Genomic DNA, 23422 nt, shown 5'->3' with positions numbered 1-23422 from the left:
ATGCGGAAGTATGCATAAAAAATTGCGAAAAAGTTCAATAGGAGATTGTTTCACCCGTCTTTTTTTTATTCACAATCTTTTGTTGAAAAGACAGATTTTGCTGGATCCTTTGAGAATTTCGAAGCTTTGACGCACCAAATCGCTCCAGGGATAACGCCATCTTGCGGATGCGGAAGTATGCATAAACAATTGCGAAAAAGTTCAAGAGGAGTTTGTTTCACCCGTCTTTTTTTGATTCACAATCTTTTGTTGAAAAGCCAGATTTTGCTGGATCCTTTGAGAATTTCGAAGCTTTGACGCACCAAATCGCTCCAGGGAGGCCGCCATCTTGCGGATGCGGAAGTATGCATAAACAATTGCGAAAAAGTTCAAGAGGAGTTTGTTTCACCCGTCTTTTTTGATTCACAATCTTTTGTTGAAAAGCCAGATTTTGCTGGATCCTTTGAGAATTTCGAAGCTTTGACGCACCAAATCACTCCATGGAGGCCGCCATCTTGCGGATGCGGAAGTATGCATAAAAATTGCGAAAAAGTTCATTGAAGTTTGTTTCACCCGTCTTTTTTTGATTCACAATGTCATGTTGAAAAGCCAGATTTTGCTGGATCCTTTGAGAATTTCGAAGCTTTGACGCACCAAATCACTCCATGGAGGCCGCCATCTTGCAGATGCAGAAGTATGCATAAAAAATTGCGAAAAAGTTCAATAGGAGTTTGTTTCACCCATCTTTTTTTGATTCACAATCTTATGTTGAAAAGACAGATTTTCCCTAATCCTTTGAGAATTTCGAAGCTTTGACGCACCAAATCGCTCCATGGAGGCCGCCATCTTGCGGATGCGGAAGTATGCATAAAAAATTGCGAAAAAGTTCAAAAGGAGTTTGTTTCACCCATCTTTTTTTGATTCACAATCTTTTGTTGAAAAGACAGATTTTGCTGGATCCTTTGAGAATTTCGAAGCTTTGACGCACCAAATCGCTCCAGGGATGCCGCCATCTTGCGGATGCGGAAGTATGCATAAACAATTGCGAAAAAGTTCAAGAGGAGTTTGTTTCACCCGTCTTTTTTTGATTCACAATCTTTTGTTGAAAAGCCAGATTTTGCTGGATCCTTTGAGAATTTCGAAGCTTTGACGCACCAAATCACTCCATGGAGGCCGCCATCTTGCGGATGCGGAAGTATGCATAAAAAATTGCGAAAAAGTTCATTGAAGTTTGTTTCACCCGTCTTTTTTTGATTCACAATGTCATGTTGAAAAGCCAGATTTTGCTGGATCCTTTGGGAATTTCGAAGCTTTGACGCACCAAATCACTCCATGGAGGCCGCCATCTTGCAGATGCGGAAGTATGCATTAAAAAATTGCGAAAAAGTTCAATGGGCGCCCGCAGAACTACGTAACTTCCGGTTAGTGCACCCTTCGTGACAACTGTCGCGACTCTGGGGCATTTTCGAAATTTTTCGCTTCTTTAGTGGTAGACCTAAAAAGCCGAATTAGGCTTCAATCCCATGTCCCATGCTCAGTAGGTTTGTCTGATTTATGATGTTGTCCTGCACCGACCGGTATAAGCGGTTTACATCAAGAAAGAAAGCTCGGTTTGATTAACGACAGTCACACATTGCCGTTGAAACGGCGCTATCGTCTGATCTGTCGGCACTGATCTTACTGCAAGCGAACTTCTTCTGGTGGAGGAAGCCGCAGTGCCCGGAGAGAACCAGTCCTGACAGCGACTGAAGTTAGAAGACTACACACATACTGTGAAAACGTATGTTAAGCCCAGTTAAAATTTCTTAAAATAGGCCCTAAGCTAGCACATCGTATGGTTACTTCCTTAAGCTTCTTGTGACATTTATTGTATGTAGGTATTGGGGAGGACTGTCTGCTCTTCTCTTTTACCAAGTCTTACCAGGTAGGGCAAAGGGGGGCATTAAGCTCCAGGGGGCATTAGGCTCCACTACATAGTATTTATGCATTATATTTACCTTCAAGATTTACAATGTAGTGGAGCCTAATGCCCCCTGGAGCTTAATGCCCCCCTTTGCCCTACAGTACCTACTACACCTACCTACTACCAACTACCTAACCTACTTATGCCATCGTGATGGGTAAAATAGTGCCAAGAGGCTTTGGCTTCGCCGGCTCATTGCGGCTTTGCAGTCCTGGACTGGTATTTATTTCCCTCTTCCTCGTACTCCGTAGCCGCTGATAACATACTAAATTCGTATGAGGGAAATTATCGTAAGAGCATCGATTAAAACTGAAAACGACGGACAGGACAACATTTGCTCGAGCATCACGACAGCATTGTTCACATCGAGACCGCCATGTTGGTAAACGGTGCCGAGCGCTCCGTTCCGGTGGAGCGTTTGCTTGAATACCTTGAATCAAGAAAGCCGCTTGCTAACGGAACACACTCTCCAGTTGATAATTGATGAGAGCCAACTCGTATTATTTTTCCTGTGTCCTCGGCCCAGATAACATAAGTACTGTATTTAAGACCCGGCAACAATTTTTCTGGTGACGAAAAACGGCTGATATTTAAGCGGTGTATTGGTACGGCGAATAATTCCCACTATTTTCTTTCAATCCCGAATGTTTTCTTCAACATTGGTTCTGACATGCGATGGGTATACTGTATAGTCTCAACATGAATGAATCATTATAACTGGCTGTTAAACCTTATCCGACCTTAACCAACGTGAAGGGTGTCGGTGTGACGTACGTTGTCCGGAGACGGAGATTGTGAGTGGGAGGGTTTATCACGACATTTTTGTCCTTCGAAAAGGCTGTTTATTCCTGCAATTCTTCACTTTTTGCGTGAGTGCAGCATTAATGCTGAAAACAGTCATTTTGAATGGTGACACTTCCTTTATGATGACCGGACAGTCGTTCTCATTTGATGGCTTTTTGTTGTACGAATATTGTGCTCTGTGAAGGGCGTTGGCCGTAACTCCGGCCTAGCCTGGGGCATTGCCAAAAGGAGGCAAAGGTTCATTGCGTTCTGCGCGTTGTCCAGGCAGAACAAATTGTGCTTGCAATCGGGGCCGCCGTGCCGGAGTTAGGGGTTGGAGGTGGGGGTGCGTGCGGGAGTTAGGGGTTGGAGGTGGGGGTGCATGCGGGAGTTGGGGGTTGGAGGTGGGGGTGCGTGCGGGGTTGTGGATGCGTGTGGGGTTGGGGGTGCGTGTGGGGTTTGCGGGGTGCGTGCGGGTTTGGGGGGTGCGTGCGGGTTTGGGGGTGCGTGCGGGGTTGGCGGGTGCGTGAGGGTTTGGGGGGTGCGTGAGGGTGTGGGGGGTGCGTGAGAGTTTGGGGGTGCGTGCGGGGTTGGGGGGTGCGTGAGGGTTTGGGGGGTGTGTGAGGGCTTGGGGGTGCGTGAGGGTTTGGGGGGTGCGTGAGGGTTTGGGGGTGCATGAGGGTTTGGGGGTGCGTGAGGGTTTGGGGGGTGCGTGAGGGTTTGGGGGGTGCATGAGGGTTTGGGGGTGCGTGAGGGTTTGGGGGGTGCGTGAGGGTTTGGGGGTGCGTGCGGGGTTGGGGGGTGCGTGAGGGTTTGGGGGGTGCGTGAGGGTTTGGGGTGTGTGTGAGGGTTTGGGGGTGTGTGAGGGTTTGGGGGTGCGTGAGGGTTTGGGGGGTGCGTGAGGGGTTGGGGGGTGCGTGTGGGGTTGGGGGTGCGTGCAGGTTTGGGGGCGTGTGCGGGTTTGGGGGTGCGTGCGGGTTTGGGGGTGCGTGCGGGTTTGGGGGTGCGTGCGGGTTTGGGGGTGCGTGCAGGTTTTGGGGTGCGTGCAGGTTTTGGGGTGCGTGCGGGGTTGGGGGGTGCGTGCAGGGGTTGGGGATGGAAGGGTGGGGGGTGCGTGCAGGGATGGAAGGGTGGAGGGTGCGTGCGGGGGTGGAAGGGTGGAGGGTGCGTGCGAGGGTTGGGGATGCAAGGGTGGGAGGTGCGTGCAGAGGAGGGGGCGCATGTGGGGAAGGGGTTGCGTTCGTGTGGGGAAAGGGGGTGCGTGCTTGTGAGGGAAAGGAGGTGCGTGCGTGTGGGGGAAAGGGGATGCGGGGGAAGAGGGTGAGTGCGTATGGGGGTAAGGGGCGCATGTGGGGAAAGGGGTGCATGCGGTGTAAGGGGGTGTGTGTGGCAGGGAGGGGTGGTGCGTGCGAGGGAGGGGTGGTGCGTGCGAGGGAGGGGTGCTTGCGGGGGAATGGGGTGCGTGCGGGGGCATGGATGCATGCTGGGGAAGGGGGTGCGTGCGTGTCGGGGAAGGAGGTGGTGGGGATGGGATGGGAGGGGAGTTCTTGCAGGGAGGGAAGTGGGTGGGGTGTGGGGATGAGATAGGTGCATGCGGGGTAAGGGAGTGTGTGTGGGAGGGAGAGGTGATGCGTGCGGGGGAGGGGTGCGTGCGGGGGCATGGATGCATGCTGGGGAAGGGGGTGCGTGCGTGTCGGGGAAGGAGGTGGTGGGGATGGGAGGGGAGTTCTTGCAGGGAGGGAAGTGGGTGGTGCATCCGTGTGGGGTGTGGGGATGAGATGGGTGCATGCGGGGTAAGGGAGTGTGTTTGGGAGGGAGAGGTGATGCGTGCGGGGGAAAGGGAGTGGGTGGTGCGTGCGTGGAAAGGGGGTGCGTGTGGCGAGGAGTGGGTGGTGCGTGCGGGGCAAGGGTGTGCATGTGGTCGGGATGGGGTGGTGGGGGCATGGATGCATGCTGGGGAAGGGGGTGTTGTGCAGGGGGAAGGGGGTGCGGGGTGGAGATGGGAGGGTGTTCTTGCGGGGTGGGGAGGGGTTTGTGCATGCATGTGTAGGCTGAGGGTGTGAGGTGCAGGGGCGTGTGGTGGGGAGAGCGGTGCTTGTGGGATGTCCTCTGTGGGGTGTGTGGGCTGAATTCCCCTCTCTAGGAGGGGGGCAGAGGGATGTTCTCCACTGGGAAGGAGATGTGGAAGTGGAGGGTATGCATGCGGGGTGTTGGGGGGAGGGAGGTGGTGGTGCATGTGTGTGAAGGCTGGAGGAGGGGGGGGGGGGGGATAGAGGTGCGTGGTTGGGAGGAGCATGCGGGGGGTGGGGAGGGGGGTGCATTCGTGAGGCGGGCTGCTTGCGGGATGTCCTCTTTTGGGAGGGCAGGCTGAGTTGTCCCCTTTGGGTTGGGGGGGGGGGGGGGAGGTGCATTCGTGAGGTGGGCTGCTTGTGGGATGTCCTCTTTTGGGAGGGCAGGCTGAGTTGTCCCCTTTGGGTTGGGGGGGGGAGGGGGTAGGTGCATTGTGAGGTGGGCTGCTTGCGGGATGTCCTCTGTTGGGAGGGCAGGCTGAGTTGTCCCCTTTGGGTGGGGGCAGTGGGGTGTCCTCCATTGGGGGGGTGGGGAATGGCGATGTTCTCCATGGGGGCAGGAGTGGCCGTGGTGTGGGACATCCGGCCTTGGTGGTGGTGGGTCCCCTTTTGGATGTCCTCTGTTGGGAGGCTGTGGTTTTGTGCCATGCTGGGTGGGCCGCCGTGGCGGGCATGAGAGACCTTTGGGAGAATGTGGGTACCATGCGAGATACACTGCTGGTGGGAGGGGGGAGTCGTGCAGGATGCCCTCCCGGTGGTTGTGGTCACGGCTGCATGCGAGATGCCCTGCCGATGGGGATGGGGATGATTGTGACCGTGTATTGCACCCTACTGATGGTTCAGCTGGGGGTCTGCTAGACGTGGGGACTAGATGCCTGACGATTTTCCAGAAGTTTTTATTTGGCTTGAGTATTGAATGTGTTTTTCTTCATCATCCTCAGAAGTAGGAGTAGGAGTAGGAGTAGGAGTAGGGGTTTTGTCAAGATCAGCTATGTTAACTTTCTGACTTCCTTTGCTCAAACGTGAAGGATGGACTTGTCACTGTTGCACCTGACCAATTCACCTGATCAGGTTCCTTCCTCAGAAGTGTACGCTAAAGCCTAAAAGTCACATTCACAGATTATAACATTAAAATTAGACACATCACGACTCTCCTCGTAACAATTCCTTTGTTCATGTTTTGTCATCCTCAAATCGACTGCTTTCCTTGGCCCACCGAGCTTTCCTATTTTTTCCTGAAATAATAAAAACCAGGAATCTTTTGAAACCGGACAATGGAGTCTGCCAGGTTTTCCGCATTGTTGGCACTCTGAATGCCGTGTCACGGAGCCAGTGATGAAATCTACCACTCACATCGTCGTTAATTCCACAAAATCTACTTTGAACACTCAACCGCTTCCTTTGTATCTTGTACAGCATTACGACTCGTAATGACATTGGCAGCTACAACAGATCTGCCCCTCCTGTCATTTTGCCTTCTTTGCTGGGTTTGATGCACTGAAGCGTTTGTAATATTATAATCACCGTTTGCAAAAAGAAAAAGACAATTAGCTGCGAATGTCACAAAAACTGCTTTGCCGCATTTTTCACGTGCGGAGAATTTCATCTTCCTCGTCATCGATATGGTTTTCCATTGCACTTCCTTTAATCATTACGTGATCCCCAATGGGGACATCTTTCGCAGTGAGCCTGTCGTGTTTTCCACAAAGCTTTCACGGATTGATGAACCGGGTTTCTTTGGATGTGGGATTGTTATTTCCTGAAATGGGTGTGCCCTCCTTTCCCTTGTTATCGCTGCAGCAGAATCCCGGTTCGCATGTCTGGAGACATCACCTGTACCTTTTGGTGCTGATGCGTCACTATGAGCAAATCATCTTGGTTTATTATATAGTGGAATTCTTTTTTGCTCTGCTTGTCTATAGGCCTGGTGTTACTGTGGAAATGAATGTTGCCCGATTTGGATACTTTTGGCTGCCCCATCTGTTTGGGTGTGTCTCGACTCCAGGGTTTGTTTGCATTTTGATAAACCGATTCATAATGCCTGCTCGCTCTGCTTTGCGTTCATGATTTAACTAGGATAAGCAAATCTTTAAAGCGAACTTTCTATTCTAAACCTGTGCTGCCATTTTGCACAATAGTGCAACATAAAAATTTGATGTTTGCTGTCACGTCATTGAAAACTATGTCCATCATGTTTGCACCCTGGTGGCACTGCAGAAATGGATTTTTGAGTCTTCACTCCACATTTTTGTTCGTATTTATATACTTGCAAAAGGACAATGAATGGACAACGCAGTCATTTAACTGATGGGAATATTGAGAGAGGAGGGGATTGTATGGGTAAGGGAAGGAGTGGATGGGGGAGGGATAGAGAAGGGGGAGAGGACGCGGTGGGGTGGAGGTAGGAAAGGCAATGGGAAGGCAGCGTGAGGGGAGGGGAAGGCAGCGTGAGGGGAGGGGAAGGCAGCGTGAGGGGAGGGGAAGGCAGCGTGAGGGGAGGGAAAGGCAACGTGAGGGGAGGGAAAGGCAGCGTGAGGGGAGGGAAAGGCAGCGTGAGGGGAGGGAAAGGCAGCGTGAGGGGAGGGAAAGGCAGCGTGAGGGGAGGGAAAGGCAGCGTGAGGGGAGGGAAAGGCAGCGTGAGGGGAGGGAAAGGCAGCGTGAGGGGAGGGAAAGGCAGCGTGAGGGGAGGGAAAGGCAGCGTGAGGGGAGGGAAAGGCAGCGTGAGGGGAGGGAAAGGCAGCCTTAGGGGAGGGAAAGGCAGCGTTAGGAGAGGGAAAGGCAGCGTTAGGGGAGGGAAAGGCAGCGTTAGGGGAGGGAAAGGCAGCGTTAGGGGAGGGAAAGGCAGCGTTAGGGGAGGGAAAGGCAGCGTTAGGGGAGGGAAAAGCAGCGTGAGGGGAGGGAAAAGCAGCGTGAGGGGAGGAGGGAAAGGCAGCCTTAGGGTAGGGAAAGGCAGCGTGAGGGGAGGGAAAGGCAGCGTGAGGGGAGGGAAAGGCAGCGTGAGGGGAGGGAAAGGCAGCGTGAGGGGAGGGAAAAGCAGCGTGAGGGGAGGGAAAGGCAGCCTTAGGGGAGGGAAAGGCAGCGTTAGGGGAGGGAAAGGCAGCGTTAGGGGAGGGAAAGGCAGCGTTAGGGGAGGGAAAGGCAGCGTTAGGGGAGGGAAAGGCAGCGTTAGGGGAGGGAAAGGCAGCCTTAGGGGAGGGAAAGGCAGCCTTAGGGGAGGGAAAGGCAGCCTTAGGGGAGGGAAAGGCAGCGTTAGGGGAGGGAAAGGCAGCCTTAGGGGAGGGAAAGGCAGCCTTAGGGGAGGGAAAGGCAGCGTTAGGGGAGGGAAAGGCAGCGTGAGGGGAGGGAAAGGCAGCGTGAGGGGAGGGACAGGCAGCGTGAGGGGAGGGAAAGGCAGCGTGAGGGGAGGGAAAGGCAGCGTGAGGGGAGGGAAAGGCAGCGTGAGGGGAGGGAAAGGCAGCGTGAGGGGAGGGAAAGGCAGCGTGAGGGGAGGGAAAGGCAGCGTGAGGGGAGGGAAAGGCAGCGTGAGGGGAGGGAAAGGCAGCGTTAGGGGAGGGAAAGGCAGCGTTAGGGGAGGGAAAGGCAGCGTTAGGGGAGGGAAAGGCAGCGTTAGGGGAGGGAAAGGCAGCGTTAGGGGAGGGAAAGGCAGCCTTAGGGGAGGGAAAGGCAGCCTTAGGGGAGGGAAAGGCAGCGTTAGGGGAGGGAAAGGCAGCGTTAGGGGAGGGAAAGGCAGCGTTAGGGGAGGGAAAGGCAGCCTTAGGGGAGGGAAAGGCAGCGTTAGGGGAGGGACAGGCAGCGTGAGGGGAGGGAAAGGCAGCGTGAGGGGAGGGAAAGGCAGCGTGAGGGGAGGGAAAGGCAGCGTGAGGGGAGGGAAAGGCAGCGTGAGGGGAGGGAAAGGCAGCGTGAGGGGAGGGAAAGGCAGCGTGAGGGGAGGGAAAGGCAGCCTTAGGGGAGGGAAAGGCAGCGTGAGGGGAGGGAAAGGCAGCCTTAGGGGAGGGAAAGGCAGCGTTAGGGGAGGGAAAGGCAGCGTTAGGGGAGGGAAAGGCAGCGTTAGGGGAGGGAAAGGCAGCGTTAGGGGAGGGAAAGGCAGCGTGAGGGGAGGGAAAGGCAGCCTTAGGGGAGGGAAAGGCAGCGTGAGGGGAGGGAAAGGCAGCGTGAGGGGAGGGAAAGGCAGCGTGAGGGGAGGGAAAGGCAGCCTTAGGGGAGGGAAAGGCAGCCTTAGGGGAGGGAAAGGCAGCCTTAGGGGAGGGAAAGGCAGCGTTAGGGGAGGGAAAGGCAGCGTTAGGGGAGGGAAAGGCAGCGTGAGGGGAGGGAAAGGCAGCGTTAGGGGAGGGACAGGCAGCGTGAGGGGAGGGAAAGGCAGCGTGAGGGGAGGGAAAGGCAGCGTGAGGGGAGGGAAAGGCAGCGTGAGGGGAGGGAAAGGCAGCGTGAGGGGAGGGAAAGGCAGCGTGAGGGGAGGGAAAGGCAGCGTGAGGGGAGGGAAAGGCAGCGTGAGGGGAGGGAAAGGCAGCGTGAGGGGAGGGAAAGGCAGCGTGAGGGGAGGGAAAGGCAGCGTGAGGGGAGGGAAAGGCAGCGTGAGGGGAGGGAAAGGCAGCGTGAGGGGAGGGAAAGGCAGCGTGAGGGGAGGGAAAGGCAGCGTGAGGGGAGGGAAAGGCAGCGTGAGGTGAGGGAAAGGCAGCGTGAGGGGAGGGAAAGGCAGCGTGAGGGGAGGGAAAGGCAGCGTGAGGGGAGGGAAAGGCAGCGTGAGGGGAGGGAAAGGCAGCGTGAGGGGAGGGAAAGGCAGCGTGAGGGGAGGGAAAGGCAGCGTGAGGGGAGGGAAAGGCAGCGTGAGGGGAGGGAAAGGCAGCGTGAGGGGAGGGAAAGGCAGCGTGAGGGGAGGGAAAGGCAGCGTGAGGGGAGGGAAAGGCAGCGTGAGGGGAGGGAAAGGCAGCGTGAGGGGAGGGAAAGGCAGCGTGAGGGGAGGGAAAGGCAGCGTGAGGGGAGGGAAAGGCAGCGTGAGGGGAGGGAAAGGCAGCGTGAGGGGAGGGAAAGGCAGCGTGAGGGGAGGGAAAGGCAGCGTGAGGGGAGGGAAAGGCAGCGTGAGGGGAGGGAAAGGCAGCGTGAGGGGAGGGAAAGGCAGCGTGAGGGGAGGGAAAGGCAGCGTGAGGGGAGGGAAAGGCAGCGTGAGGGGAGGGAAAGGCAGCGTGAGGGGAGGGAAAGGCAGCGTGAGGGGAGGGAAAGGCAGCGTGAGGGGAGGGAAAGGCAGCGTGAGGGGAGGGAAAGGCAGCGTGAGGGGAGGGAAAGGCAGCGTGAGGGGAGGGAAAGGCAGCGTGAGGGGAGGGAAAGGCAGCGTGAGGGGAGGGAAAGGCAGCGTGAGGGGAGGGAAAGGCAGCGTGAGGGGAGGGAAAGGCAGCGTGAGGGGAGGGAAAGGCAGCGTGAGGGGAGGGAAAGGCAGCGTGAGGGGAGGGAAAGGCAGCGTGAGGGGAGGGAAAGGCAGCGTGAGGGGAGGGAAAGGCAGCGTGAGGGGAGGGAAAGGCAGCGTGAGGGGAGGGAAAGGCAGCGTGAGGGGAGGGAAAGGCAGCGTGAGGGGCGGGAAAGGCAGCGTGAGGGGCGGGAAAGGCAGCCTTAGGGGAGGGAAAGGCAGCCTTAGGGGAGGGAAAGGCAGCGTGAGGGGAGGGAAAGGCAGCGTGAGGGGAGGGAAAGGCAGCGTGAGGGGAGGGAAAGGCAGCGTGAGGGGAGGGAAAGGCAGCGTGAGGGGAGGGAAAGGCAGCGTGAGGGGAGGGAAAGGCAGCGTGAGGGGAGGGAAAGGCAGCGTGAGGGGAGGGAAAGGCAGCGTTAGGGGAGGGAAAGGCAGCCTTAGGGGAGGGAAAGGCAGCGTTAGGGGAGGGAAAGGCAGCGTTAGGGGAGGGAAAGGCAGCGTTAGGGGAGGGAAAGGCAGCGTTAGGGGACGGAAAGGCAGCGTTAGGGGAGGGAAAGGCAGCGTTAGGGGAGGGAAAGGCAGCGTTAGGGGAGGGAAAGGCAGCGTTAGGGGAGGGAAAGGCAGCGTTAGGGGAGGGAAAGGCAGCGTTAGGGGAGGGAAAGGCAGCGTTAGGGGAGGGAAAGGCAGCCTTAGGGGAGGGAAAGGCAGCGTTAGGGGAGGGAAAGGCAGCGTTAGGGGAGGGAAAGGCAGCGTTAGGGGAGGGAAAGGCAGCGTTAGGGGAGGGAATGGCAGCGTGAGGGGAGGGAAAGGCAGCGTGAGGGGAGGGAAAGGCAGCGTGAGGGGAGGGAAAGGCAGCGTGAGGGGAGGGAAAGGCAGCGTGAGGGGAGGGAAAGGCAGCGTGAGGGGAGGGAAAGGCAGCGTGAGGGGAGGGAAAGGCAGCGTGAGGGGAGGGAAAGGCAGCGTGAGGGGAGGGAAAGGCAGCGTGAGGGGAGGGAAAGGCAGCGTGAGGGGAGGGAAAGGCAGCGTGAGGGGAGGGAAAGGCAGCGTGAGGGGAGGGAAAGGCAGCGTGAGGGGAGGGAAAGGCAGCGTGAGGGGAGGGAAAGGCAGCGTGAGGGGAGGGAAAGGCAGCGTGAGGGGAGGGAAAGGCAGCGTGAGGGGAGGGAAAGGCAGCGTGAGGGGAGGGAAAGGCAGCGTGAGGGGAGGGAAAGGCAGCGTGAGGGGAGGGAAAGGCAGCGTTAGGGGAGGGAAAGGCAGCGTGAGGGGAGGGAAAGGCAGCGTTAGGGGAGGGAAAGGCAGCCTTAGGGGAGGGAAAGGCAGCCTTAGGGGAGGGAAAGGCAGCGTGAGGGGAGGGAAAGGCAGCGTGAGGGGAGGGAAAGGCAGCCTTAGGGGAGGGAAAGGCAGCCTTAGGGGAGGGAAAGGCAGCGTGAGGGGAGGGAAAGGCAGCGTGAGGGGAGGGAAAGGCAGCGTGAGGGGAGGGAAAGGCAGCGTGGGGGGAGGGAAAGGCAGCGTGAGGGGCGGGAAAGGCAGCCTTAGGGGAGGGAAAGGCAGCCTTAGGGGAGGGAAAGGCAGCCTTAGGGGAGGGAAAGGCAGCCTTAGGGGAGGGAAAGGCAGCGTTAGGGGAGGGAAAGGCAGCCTTAGGGGAGGGAAAGGCAGCCTTAGGGGAGGGAAAGGCAGCGTTAGGGGAGGGAAAGGCAGCGTTAGGGGAGGGAAAGGCAGCCTTAGGGGAGGGAAAGGCAGCCTTAGGGGAGGGAAAGGCAGCCTTAGGGGAGGGAAAGGCAGCCTTAGGGGAGGGAAAGGCAGCGTTAGGGGAGGGAAAGGCAGCCTTAGGGGAGGGAAAGGCAGCCTTAGGGGAGGGAAAGGCAGCGTGAGGGGAGGGAAAGGCAGCCTTAGGGGAGGGAAAGGCAGCGTTAGGGGAGGGAAAGGCAGCGTTAGGGGAGGGAAAGGCAGCGTTAGGGGAGGGAAAGGCAGCGTTAGGGGAGGGAAAGGCAGCGTTAGGGGAGGGAAAGGCAGCGTTAGGGGAGGGAAAGGCAGCGTTAGGGGAGGGAAAGGCAGCCTTAGGGGAGGGAAAGGCAGCCTTAGGGGAGGGAAAGGCAGCCTTAGGGGAGGGAAAGGCAGCGTTAGGGGAGGGAAAGGCAGCGTGAGGGGAGGGAAAGGCAGCGTTAGGGGAGGGAAAGGCAGCGTTAGGGGAGGGAAAGGCAGCGTTAGGGGAGGGAAAGGCAGCGTTAGGGGAGGGAAAGGCAGCCTTAGGGGAGGGAAAGGCAGCCTTAGGGGAGGGAAAGGCAGCCTTAGGGGAGGGAAAGGCAGCGTTAGGGGAGGGAAAGGCAGCCTTAGGGGAGGGAAAGGCAGCGTTAGGGGAGGGAAAGGCAGCCTTAGGGGAGGGAAAGGCAGCCTTAGGGGAGGGAAAGGCAGCCTTAGGGGAGGGAAAGGCAGCGTTAGGGGAGGGAAAGGCAGCGTGAGGGGAGGGAAAGGCAGCGTGAGGGGAGGGAAAGGCAGCGTGAGGGGAGGGAAAGGCAGCGTGAGGGGAGGGAAAGGCAGCGTGAGGGGAGGGAAAGGCAGCGTGAGGGGAGGGAAAGGCAGCGTGAGGGGAGGGAAAGGCAGCGTTAGGGGAGGGAAAGGCAGCGTTAGGGGAGGGAAAGGCAGCGTTAGGGGAGGGAAAGGCAGCGTTAGGGGAGGGAAAGGCAGCGTTAGGGGAGGGAAAGGCAGCCTTAGGGGAGGGAAAGGCAGCCTTAGGGGAGGGAAAGGCAGCCTTAGGGGAGGGAAAGGCAGCGTTAGGGGAGGGAAAGGCAGCCTTAGGGGAGGGAAAGGCAGCGTTAGGGGAGGGAAAGGCAGCCTAAGGGGAGGGAAAGGCAGCCTTAGGGGAGGGAAAGGCAGCGTTAGGGGAGGGAAAGGCAGCGTGAGGGGAGGGAAAGGCAGCGTGAGGGGAGGGAAAGGCAGCGTGAGGGGAGGGAAAGGCAGCGTGAGGGGAGGGAAAGGCAGCGTGAGGGGAGGGAAAGGCAGCGTGAGGGGAGGGAAAGGCAGCGTGAGGGGAGGGAAAGGCAGCGTGAGGGGAGGGAAAGGCAGCGTGAGGGGAGGGAAAGGCAGCGTGAGGGGAGGGAAAGGCAGCGTGAGGGGAGGGAAAGGCAGCGTGAGGGGAGGGAAAGGCAGCGTGAGGGGAGGGAAAGGCAGCGTGAGGGAAAGGCAGCGTTAGGGGAGGGACAGGCAGCGTGAGGGGAGGGAAAGGCAGCGTGAGGGGAGGGAAAGGCAGCGTGAGGGGAGGGAAAGGCAGCGTGAGGGGAGGGAAAGGCAGCGTGAGGGGAGGGAAAGGCAGCGTGAGGGGAGGGAAAGGCAGCGTTAGGGGAGGGAAAGGCAGCGTTAGGGGAGGGAAAGGCAGCGTTAGGGGAGGGAAAGGCAGCGTGAGGGGAGGGAAAGGCAGCGTGAGGGGAGGGAAAGGCAGCGTGAGGGGAGGGAAAGGCAGCGTGAGGGGAGGGAAAGGCAGCGTGAGGGGAGGGAAAGGCAGCGTGAGGGGAGGGAAAGGCAGCGTGAGGGGAGGGAAAGGCAGCGTGAGGGGAGGGAAAGGCAGCGTGAGGGGAGGGAAAGGCAGCGTGAGGGGAGGGAAAGGCAGCGTGAGGGGAGGGAAAGGCAGCGTGAGTGGAGGGAAAGGCAGCGTTAGGGGAGGGAAAGGCAGCGTTAGGGGAGGGAAAGGCAGCGTTAGGGGAGGGAAAGGCAGCCTTAGGGGAGGGAAAGGCAGCGTTAGGGGAGGGAAAGGCAGCGTTAGGGGAGGGAAAGGCAGCCTTAGGGGAGGGAAAGGCAGCCTTAGGGGAGGGAAAGGCAGCGTTAAGGGAGGGAAAGGCAGCCTTAGGGGAGGGAAAGGCAGCGTTAGGGGAGGGACAGGCAGCGTGAGGGGAGGGAAAGGCAGCGTGAGGGGAGGGAAAGGCAGCGTGAGGGGAGGGAAAGGCAGCGTGAGGGGAGGGAAAGGCAGCGTGAGGGGAGGGAAAGGCAGCGTGAGGGGAGGGAAAGGCAGCGTGAGGGGAGGGAAAGGCAGCGTGAGGGGAGGGAAAGGCAGCGTGAGGGGAGGGAAAGGCAGCGTGAGGGGAGGGAAAGGCAGCCTGAGGGGAGGGAAAGGCAGCGTGAGGGGAGGGAAAGGCAGCCTTAGGGGAGGGAAAGGCAGCGTTAGGGGAGGGAAAGGCAGCGTTAGGGGAGGGAAAGGCAGCCTTAGGGGAGGGAAAGGCAGCCTTAGGGGAGGGAAAGGCAGCGTGAGGGGAGGGAAAGGCAGCCTTAGGGGAGGGAAAGGCAGCGTGAGGGGAGGGAAAGGCAGCGTGAGGGGAGGGAAAGGCAGCGTGAGGGGAGGGAAAGGCAGCGTGAGGGGAGGGAAAGGCAGCGTGAGGGGAGGGAAAGGCAGCGTGAGGGGAGGGAAAGGCAGCGTGAGGGGAGGGAAAGGCAGCGTGAGGGGAGGGAAAGGCAGCGTGAGGGGAGGGAAAGGCAGCGTGAGGGGAGGGAAAGGCAGCGTGAGGGGAGGGAAAGGCAGCGTGAGGGGAGGGAAAGGCAGCGTGAGGGGAGGGAAAGGCAGCGTGGGGGGAGGGAAAGGCAGCGTGGGGGGAGGGAAAGGCAGCGTGAGGGGAGGGAAAGGCAGCGTGAGGGGAGGGAAAGGCAGCGTGAGGGGAGGGAAAGGCAGCGTGAGGGGAGGGAAAGGCAGCGTGAGGGGAGGGAAAGGCAGCGTGAGGGGAGGGAAAGGCAGCGTGAGGGGAGGGAAAGGCAGCGTGAGGGGAGGGAAAGGCAGCGTGAGGGGAGGGAAAGGCAGCGTGAGGGGAGGGAAAGGCAGCGTGAGGGGAGGGAAAGGCAGCGTGAGGGGAGGGAAAGGCAGCGTGAGGGGAGGGAAAGGCAGCCTGAGGGGAGGGAAAGGCAGCCTTAGGGGAGGGAAAGGCAGCGTGAGGGGAGGGAAAGGCAGCGTGAGGGGAGGGAAAGGCAGCGTGAGGGGAGGGAAAGGCAGCCTTGGGGGAGGGAAAGGCAGCCTTGGGGGAGGGAAAGGCAGCGTGAGGGGAGGGAAAGGCAGCGTGAGGGGAGGGAAAGGCAGCGTGAGGGGAGGGAAAGGCAGCGTGAGGGGAGGGAAAGGCAGCGTTAGGGGAGGGAAAGGCAGCCTTAGGGGAGGGAAAGGCAGCCTTAGGGGAGGGAAAGGCAGCGTTAGGGGAGGGAAAGGCAGCGTTAGGGGAGGGAAAGGCAGCCTTAGGGGAGGGAAAGGCAGCGTTAGGGGAGGGAAAGGCAGCGTTAGGGGAGGGAAAGGCAGCGTTAGGGGAGGGAAAGGCAGCGTTAGGGGAGGGAAAGGCAGCCTTAGGGGAGGGAAAGGCAGCGTTAGGGGAGGGAAGCGCCTTAGGGGAGGGAAAGGCAGCCTTAGGGGAGGGAAAGGCAGCCTTAGGGGAGGGAAAGGCAGCCTTAGGGGAGGGAAAGGCAGCCTTAGGGGAGGGAAAGGCAGCCTTAGGGGAGGGAAAGGCAGCCTTAGGGGAGGGAAAGGCAGCCTTAGGGGAGGGAAAGGCAGCGTTAGGGGAGGGAAAGGCAGCGTTAGGGGAGGGAAAGGCAGCGTTAGGGGAGGGAAAGGCAGCGTTAGGGGAGGGAAAGGCAGCGTGAGGGGAGGGAAAGGCAGCCTTAGGGGAGGGAAAGGCAGCGTGAGGGGAGGGAAAGGCAGCGTTAGGGGAGGGAAAGGCAGCCTTAGGGGAGGGAAAGGCAGCCTTAGGGGAGGGAAAGGCAGCGTTAGGGGAGGGAAAGGCAGCCTTAGGGGAGGGAAAGGCAGCCTTAGGGGAGGGAAAGGCAGCGTGAGGGGAGGGAAAGGCAGCCTTAGGGGAGGGAAAGGCAGCGTTAGGGGAGGGAAAGGCAGCGTTAGGGGAGGGAAAGGCAGCGTTAGGGGAGGGAAAGGCAGCGTTAGGGGAGGGAAAGGCAGCGTTAGGGGAGGGAAAGGCAGCGTTAGGGGAGGGAAAGGCAGCCTTAGGGGAGGGAAAGGCAGCCTTAGGGGAGGGAAAGGCAGCCTTAGGGGAGGGAAAGGCAGCGTTAGGGGAGGGAAAGGCAGCGTGAGGGGAGGGAAAGGCAGCGTGAGGGGAGGGAAAGGCAGCGTTAGGGGAGGGAAAGGCAGCGTTAGGGGAGGGAAAGGCAGCGTTAGGGGAGGGAAAGGCAGCGTTAGGGGAGGGAAAGGCAGCGTTAGGGGAGGGAAAGGCAGCGTTAGGGGAGGGAAAGGCAGCCTTAGGGGAGGGAAAGGCAGCCTTAGGGGAGGGAAAGGCAGCCTTAGGGGAGGGAAAGGCAGCGTTAGGGGAGGGAAAGGCAGCCTTAGGGGAGGGAAAGGCAGCGTTAGGGGAGGGAAAGGCAGCCTTAGGGGAGGGAAAGGCAGCCTTAGGGGAGGGAAAGGCAGCCTTAGGGGAGGGAAAGGCAGCGTTAGGGGAGGGAAAGGCAGCGTGAGGGGAGGGAAAGGCAGCGTGAGGGGAGGGAAAGGCAGCGTGAGGGGAGGGAAAGGCAGCGTGAGGGGAGGGAAAGGCAGCGTGAGGGGAGGGAAAGGCAGCGTGAGGGGAGGGAAAGGCAGCGTGAGGGGAGGGAAAGGCAGCGTGAGGGGAGGGAAAGGCAGCGTGAGGGGAGGGAAAGGCAGCGTTAGGGGAGGGAAAGGCAGCGTTAGGGGAGGGAAAGGCAGCGTTAGGGGAGGGAAAGGCAGCGTTAGGGGAGGGAAAGGCAGCGTTAGGGGAGGGAAAGGCAGCCTTAGGGGAGGGAAAGGCAGCCTTAGGGGAGGGAAAGGCAGCCTTAGGGGAGGGAAAGGCAGCGTTAGGGGAGGGAAAGGCAGCCTTAGGGGAGGGAAAGGCAGCGTTAGGGGAGGGAAAGGCAGCCTAAGGGGAGGGAAAGGCAGCCTTAGGGGAGGGAAAGGCAGCCTTAGGGGAGGGAAAGGCAGCGTTAGGGGAGGGAAAGGCAGCGTGAGGGGAGGGAAAGGCAGCGTGAGGGGAGGGAAAGGCAGCGTGAGGGGAGGGAAAGGCAGCGTGAGGGGAGGGAAAGGCAGCGTGAGGGGAGGGAAAGGCAGCGTGAGGGGAGGGAAAGGCAGCGTGAGGGGAGGGAAAGGCAGCGTGAGGGGAGGGAAAGGCAGCGTGAGGGGAGGGAAAGGCAGCGTGAGGGGAGGGAAAGGCAGCGTGAGGGGAGGGAAAGGCAGCGTGAGGGGAGGGAAAGGCAGCGTGAGGGGAGGGAAAGGCAGCGTGAGGGAAAGGCAGCGTTAGGGGAGGGACAGGCAGCGTGAGGGGAGGGAAAGGCAGCGTGAGGGGAGGGAAAGGCAGCGTGAGGGGAGGGAAAGGCAGCGTGAGGAGAGGGAAAGGCAGCGTGAGGGGAGGGAAAGGCAGCGTGAGGGGAGGGAAAGGCAGCGTGAGGGGAGGGAAAGGCAGCGTTAGGGGAGGGAAAGGCAGCGTTAGGGGAGGGAAAGGCAGCGTTAGGGGAGGGAAAGGCAGCGTGAGGGGAGGGAAAGGCAGCGTGAGGGGAGGGAAAGGCAGCGTGAGGGGAGGGAAAGGCAGCGTGAGGGGAGGGAAAGGCAGCGTGAGGGGAGGGAAAGGCAGCGTGAGGGGAGGGAAAGGCAGCGTGAGGGGAGGGAAAGGCAGCGTGAGGGGAGGGAAAGGCAGCGTGAGGGGAGGGAAAGGCAGCGTGAGGGGAGGGAAAGGCAGCGTGAGGGGAGGGAAAGGCAGCGTTAGGGGAGGGAAAGGCAGCGTTAGGGGAGGGAAAGGCAGCGTTAGGGGAGGGAAAGGCAGCCTTAGGGGAGGGAAAGGCAGCGTTAGGGGAGGGAAAGGCAGCGTTAGGGGAGGGAAAGGCAGCCTTAGGGGAGGGAAAGGCAGCCTTAGGGGAGGGAAAGGCAGCCTTAGGGGAGGGAAAGGCAGCGTTAAGGGAGGGAAAGGCAGCCTTAGGGGAGGGAAAGGCAGCGTTAGGGGAGGGACAGGCAGCGTGAGGGGAGGGAAAGGCAGCGTGAGGGGAGGGAAAGGCAGCGTGAGGGGAGGGAAAGGCAGCGTGAGGGGAGGGAAAGGCAGCGTGAGGGGAGGGAAAGGCAGCGTGAGGGGAGGGAAAGGCAGCGTGAGGGGAGGGAAAGGCAGCCTGAGGGGAGGGAAAGGCAGCCTGAGGGGAGGGAAAGGCAGCGTGAGGGGAGGGAAAGGCAGCCTTAGGGGAGGGAAAGGCAGCGTTAGGGGAGGGAAAGGCAGCGTTAGGGGAGGGAAAGGCAGCCTTAGGGGAGGGAAAGGCAGCGTGAGGGGAGGGAAAGGCAGCCTTAGGGGAGGGAAAGGCAGCGTGAGGGGAGTGAAAGGCAGCGTGAGGGGAGGGAAAGGCAGCGTGAGGGGAGGGAAAGGCAGCCTTAGGGGAGGGAAAGGCAGCGTGAGGGAAAGGCAGCGTGAGGGGAGGGAAAGGCAGCGTGAGGGGAGGGAAAGGCAGCGTGAGGGGAGGGAAAGGCAGCGTGAGGGGAGGGAAAGGCAGCGTGAGGGGAGGGAAAGGCAGCGTGAGGGGAGGGAAAGGCAGCGTGAGGGGAGGGAAAGGCAGCGTGAGGGGAGGGAAAGGCAGCGTGAGGGGAGGGAAAGGCAGCGTGAGGGGAGGGAAAGGCAGCGTGAGGGGAGGGAAAGGCAGCGTGAGGGGAGGGAAAGGCAGCGTGAGGGGAGGGAAAGGCAGCGTGGGGGGAGGGAAAGGCAGCGTGAGGGGAGGGAAAGGCAGCGTGAGGGGAGGGAAAGGCAGCGTGAGGGGAGGGAAAGGCAGCGTGAGGGGAGGGAAAGGCAGCGTTAGGGGAGGGAAAGGCAGCCTTAGGGGAGGGAAAGGCAGCCTTAGGGGAGGGAAAGGCAGCGTTAGGGGAGGGAAAGGCAGCGTTAGGGGAGGGAAAGGCAGCCTTAGGGGAGGGAAAGGCAGCGTTAGGGGAGGGAAAGGCAGCGTTAGGGGAGGGAAAGGCAGCGTTAGGGGAGGGAAAGGCAGCGTTAGGGGAGGGAAAGGCAGCCTTAGGGGAGGGAAAGGCAGCGTTAGGGGAGGGAAGCGCCTTAGGGGAGGGAAAGGCAGCCTTAGGGGAGGGAAAGGCAGCCTTAGGGGAGGGAAAGGCAGCCTTAGGGGAGGGAAAGGCAGCCTTAGGGGAGGGAAAGGCAGCCTTAGGGGAGGGAAAGGCAGCCTTAGGGGAGGGAAAGGCAGCCTTAGGGGAGGGAAAGGCAGCGTTAGGGGAGGGAAAGGCAGCGTTAGGGGAGGGAAAGGCAGCGTTAGGGGAGGGAAAGGCAGCGTTAGGGGAGGGAAAGGCAGCGTGAGGGGAGGGAAAGGCAGCGTGAGGGGAGGGAAAGGCAGCGTGAGGGGAGGGAAAGGCAGCGTGAGGGGAGGGAAAGGCAGCGTGAGGGGAGGGAAAGGCAGCGTGAGGGGAGGGAAAGGCAGCCTTAGGGGAGGGAAAGGCAGCCTTAGGGGAGGGAAAGGCAGCCTTAGGGGAGGGAAAGGCAGCGTTAGGGGAGGGAAAGGCAGCGTTAGGGGAGGGAAAGGCAGCCTTAGGGGAGGGAAAGGCAGCGTTAGGGGAGGGAAAGGCAGCGTTAGGGGAGGGAAAGGCAGCCTTAGGGGAGGGAAAGGCAGCCTTAGGGGAGGGAAAGGCAGCCTTAGGGGAGGGAAAGGCAGCCTTAGGGGAGGGAAAGGCAGCGTTAGGGGAGGGAAAGGCAGCGTTAGGGGAGGGAAAGGCAGCGTTAGGGGAGGGAAAGGCAGCGTTAGGGGAGGGAAAGGCAGCGTGAGGGGAGGGAAAGGCAGCGTGAGGGGAGGGAAAGGCAGCGTGAGGGGAGGGAAAGGCAGCGTGAGGGGAGGGAAAGGCAGCGTGAGGGGAGGGAAAGGCAGCGTGAGGGGAGGGAAAGGCAGCCTTAGGGGAGGGAAAGGCAGCCTTAGGGGAGGGAAAGGCAGCGTTAGGGGAGGGAAAGGCAGCGTTAGGGGAGGGAAAGGCAGCCTTAGGGGAGGGAAAGGCAGCGTTAGGGGAGGGAAAGGCAGCGTTAGGGGAGGGAAAGGCAGCCTTAGGGGAGGGAAAGGCAGCCTTAGGGGAGGGAAAGGCAGCCTTAGGGGAGGGAAAGGCAGCCTTAGGGGAGGGAAAGGCAGCCTTAGGGGAGGGAAAGGCAGCGTTAGGGGAGGGAAAGGCAGCGTTAGGGGAGGGAAAGGCAGCGTTAGGGGAGGGAAAGGCAGCGTTAGGGGAGGGAAAGGCAGCGTGAGGGGAGGGAAAGGCAGCGTGAGGGGAGGGAAAGGCAGCGTGAGGGGAGGGAAAGGCAGCGTGAGGGGAGGGAAAGGCAGCGTGAGGGGAGGGAAAGGCAGCCTTAGGGGAGGGAAAGGCAGCCTTAGGGGAGGGAAAGGCAGCGTTAGGGGAGGGAAAGGCAGCGTTAGGGGAGGGAAAGGCAGCCTTAGGGGAGGGAAAGGCAGCGTTAGGGGAGGGAAAGGCAGCGTTAGGGGAGGGAAAGGCAGCCTTAGGGGAGGGAAAGGCAGCCTTAGGGGAGGGAAAGGCAGCGTTAGGGGAGGGAAAGGCAGCGTTAGGGGAGGGAAAGGCAGCCTTAGGGGAGGGAAAGGCAGCGTGAGGGGAGGGAAAGGCAGCGTGAGGGGAGGGAAAGGCAGCGTGAGGGGAGGGAAAGGCAGCGTGAGGGGAGGGAAAGGCAGCGTGAGGGGAGGGAAAGGCAGCGTGAGGGGAGGGAAAGGCAGCGTGAGGGGAGGGAAAGGCAGCGTGAGGGGAGGGAAAGGCAGCGTGAGGGGAGGGAAAGGCAGCGTGAGGGGAGGGAAAGGCAGCGTGAGGGGAGGGAAAGGCAGCGTGAGGGGAGGGAAAGGCAGCGTGAGGGGAGGGAAAGGCAGCGTGAGGGGAGGGAAAGGCAGCGTGAGGGGAGGGAAAGGCAGCGTGAGGGGAGGGAAAGGCAGCGTGAGGGGAGGGAAAGGCAGCGTGAGGGGAGGGAAAGGCAGCGTGAGGGGAGGGAAAGGCAGCGTGAGGGGAGGGAAAGGCAGCGTGAGGGGAGGGAAAGGCAGCCTTGGGGGAGGGAAAGGCAGCCTTGGGGGAGGGAAAGGCAGCCTTGGGGGAGGGAAAGGCAGCCTTGGGGGAGGGAAAGGCAGCCTTGGGGGAGGGAAAGGCAGCCTTGGGGGAGGGAAAGGCAGCCTTGGGGGAGGGAAAGGCAGCCTTGGGGGAGGGAAAGGCAGCCTTGGGGGAGGGAAAGGCAGCCTTGGGGGAGGGAAAGGCAGCCTTGGGGGAGGGAAAGGCAGCCTTGGGGGAGGGAAAGGCAGCCTTGGGGGAGGGAAAGGCAGCCTTGGGGGAGGGAAAGGCAGCCTTGGGGGAGGGAAAGGCAGCGTTGGGGGAGGGAAAGGCAGCGTTGGGGGAGGGAAAGGCAGCCTTGGGGGAGGGAAAGGCAGCCTTGGGGGAGGGAAAGGCAGCCTTGGGGGAGGGAAAGGCAGCGTTGGGGGAGGGAAAGGCAGCGTGAGGGGAGGGACAGGCAGCGTGAGGGGAGGGAAAGGCAGCGTGAGGGGAGGGAAAGGCAGCGTGAGGGGAGGGAAAGGCAGCGTGAGGGGAGGGAAAGGCAGCGTGAGGGGAGGGAAAGGCAGCGTGAGGGGAGGGAAAGGCAGCGTTGGGGGAGGGAAAGGCAGCCTTGGGGGAGGGAAAGGCAGCCTTGGGGGAGGGAAAGGCAGCCTTGGGGGAGGGAAAGGCAGCCTTAGGGGAGGGAAAGGCAGGCAGCCTTAGGGGAGGGAAAGGCAGGCAGCCTTAGGGGAGGGAAAGGCAGCCTTAGGGGAGGGAAAGGCAGGCAGCCTTAGGGGAGGGAAAGGCAGGCAGCCTTAGGGGAGGGAAAGGCAGGCAGCCTTAGGGGAGGGAAAGGCAGGCAGCCTTAGGGGAGGGAAAGGCAGGCAGCCTTAGGGGAGGGAAAGGCAGGCAGCCTTAGGGGAGGGAAAGGCAGCGTTAGGGGAGGGAAAGGCAGCGTTAGGGGAGGGAAAGGCAGCGTTAGGGGAGGGAAAGGCAGCCTTAGGGGAGGGAAAGGCAGCCTTAGGGGAGGGAAAGGCAGCCTTAGGGGAGGGAAAGGCAGCCTTAGGGGAGGGAAAGGCAGCCTTAGGGGAGGGAAAGGCAGCCTTAGGGGAGGGAAAGGCAGCCTTAGGGGAGGGAAAGGCAGCGTTAGGGGAGGGAAAGGCAGCGTTAGGGGAGGGAAAGGCAGCGTTAGGGGAGGGAAAGGCAGCGTTAGGGGAGGGAAAGGCAGCGTTAGGGGAGGGAAAGGCAGCGTTAGGGGAGGGAAAGGCAGCGTTAGGGGAGGGAAAGGCAGCGTTAGGGGAGGGAAAGGCAGCGTTAGGGGAGGGAAATGCAGCGTTAGGGGAGGGAAGGCAGCATGAAGGGATGGGAAGGCAAGACAGCACCACAGAATGGGGGTCTGGCAATCTTAGCAACAGGCGCAAAATAATTAATAAAGGAAAAATTTTATTATAAATATGTAACTGTCTCCGGGCATCTCTGGACATCCCGTTCAAACGGGACAGCAATACCACCCATCGTTTTCAAACAGCACATACCCTTGAGGGATGTGACTCAAACTGCAGCTGCCACCATGACATGTACCCGCTATGAAACCATGCCTCAAGGTGAACGTCACATTTTAAACTATTGTCAGATTTAACGAAGACAACGGAATACAGGTTCAAATTAACACCTTAATATTGTCTTGAATGTCAATTTGTGATTTTATTTTCAAAAACGATAAAAAAGGACAAATTTACCCGTGCGAAGAGTGCTTTAAACTCAGCATTGACCAGGTAAAAAAGGAAATTGTAATACCCTCTGCCACCACCACTAGGTGGCGCCACATGGTACACATTTACGCAGAGAATTTATGCCTTCCCCCCTCCCCGCCCCCCGCCCCCCGCCCCTCACCCTACTCCCCGCCCGAGCCGTCCACACCCAAGCATGAGGCTGCGGCCACATAGCCTATGTTACCACCCCCCCCAAACAAAGTTGTATTTGTACCCCAAGTTTGGAGTTTGTAACTTAAAAGATCTGGTGGTGCATAAAGGACAGAGGCGGTGCATATCTATATATATATCTGTGCAGCGTCTGTCCTGTCCTGTGTTGTCCTGTGTTGTCTTGTCACTGAACTACTTTCTCAAACTTTTGTGAAATCGTACCAAACTTCTGGTATGCACATATCTCTCCCGGTATGTCCTAAGGGTATTTTTTAGAAAAATTTTCCAATTTTTTTTTTTTTTTTTCTCAACTTCTCAAAATTACAAGTTTGTCGTATATTACATCAAAAGTCAAATTAAAAGTTTGTCGTATAT

At 59.7% G+C, this 23422-nt stretch overlaps 1 protein-coding gene across 4 annotated transcripts in view; it reads left to right on the top strand.

Annotated features, from left to right (window-relative positions):
* The first annotated feature begins 2704 nt into the window (after nt 1–2704).
* The window catches only part of SPTAN1 (spectrin alpha, non-erythrocytic 1), a 186045-nt gene continuing 165327 nt past the window's right edge, over nt 2705–23422 (top strand). For all 4 annotated transcript variants that reach the window (XM_078774711.1, XM_078774710.1, XM_078774709.1 and 1 more), the window contains exon 1: nt 2705–2811. The gene's annotated coding sequence lies outside the window, so the exon portion shown is untranslated. The remainder of the gene's footprint in view (nt 2812–23422) is intronic.

Source organism: Myxine glutinosa, chromosome 3, assembly GCF_964187855.1.
Source record: "Myxine glutinosa chromosome 3, kmMyxGlut1.1, whole genome shotgun sequence".
In the NCBI taxonomy this organism is placed as follows: domain Eukaryota; kingdom Metazoa; phylum Chordata; class Myxini; order Myxiniformes; family Myxinidae; genus Myxine; species Myxine glutinosa.
This window is presented reverse-complemented; position numbering and strand designations above follow the sequence as displayed.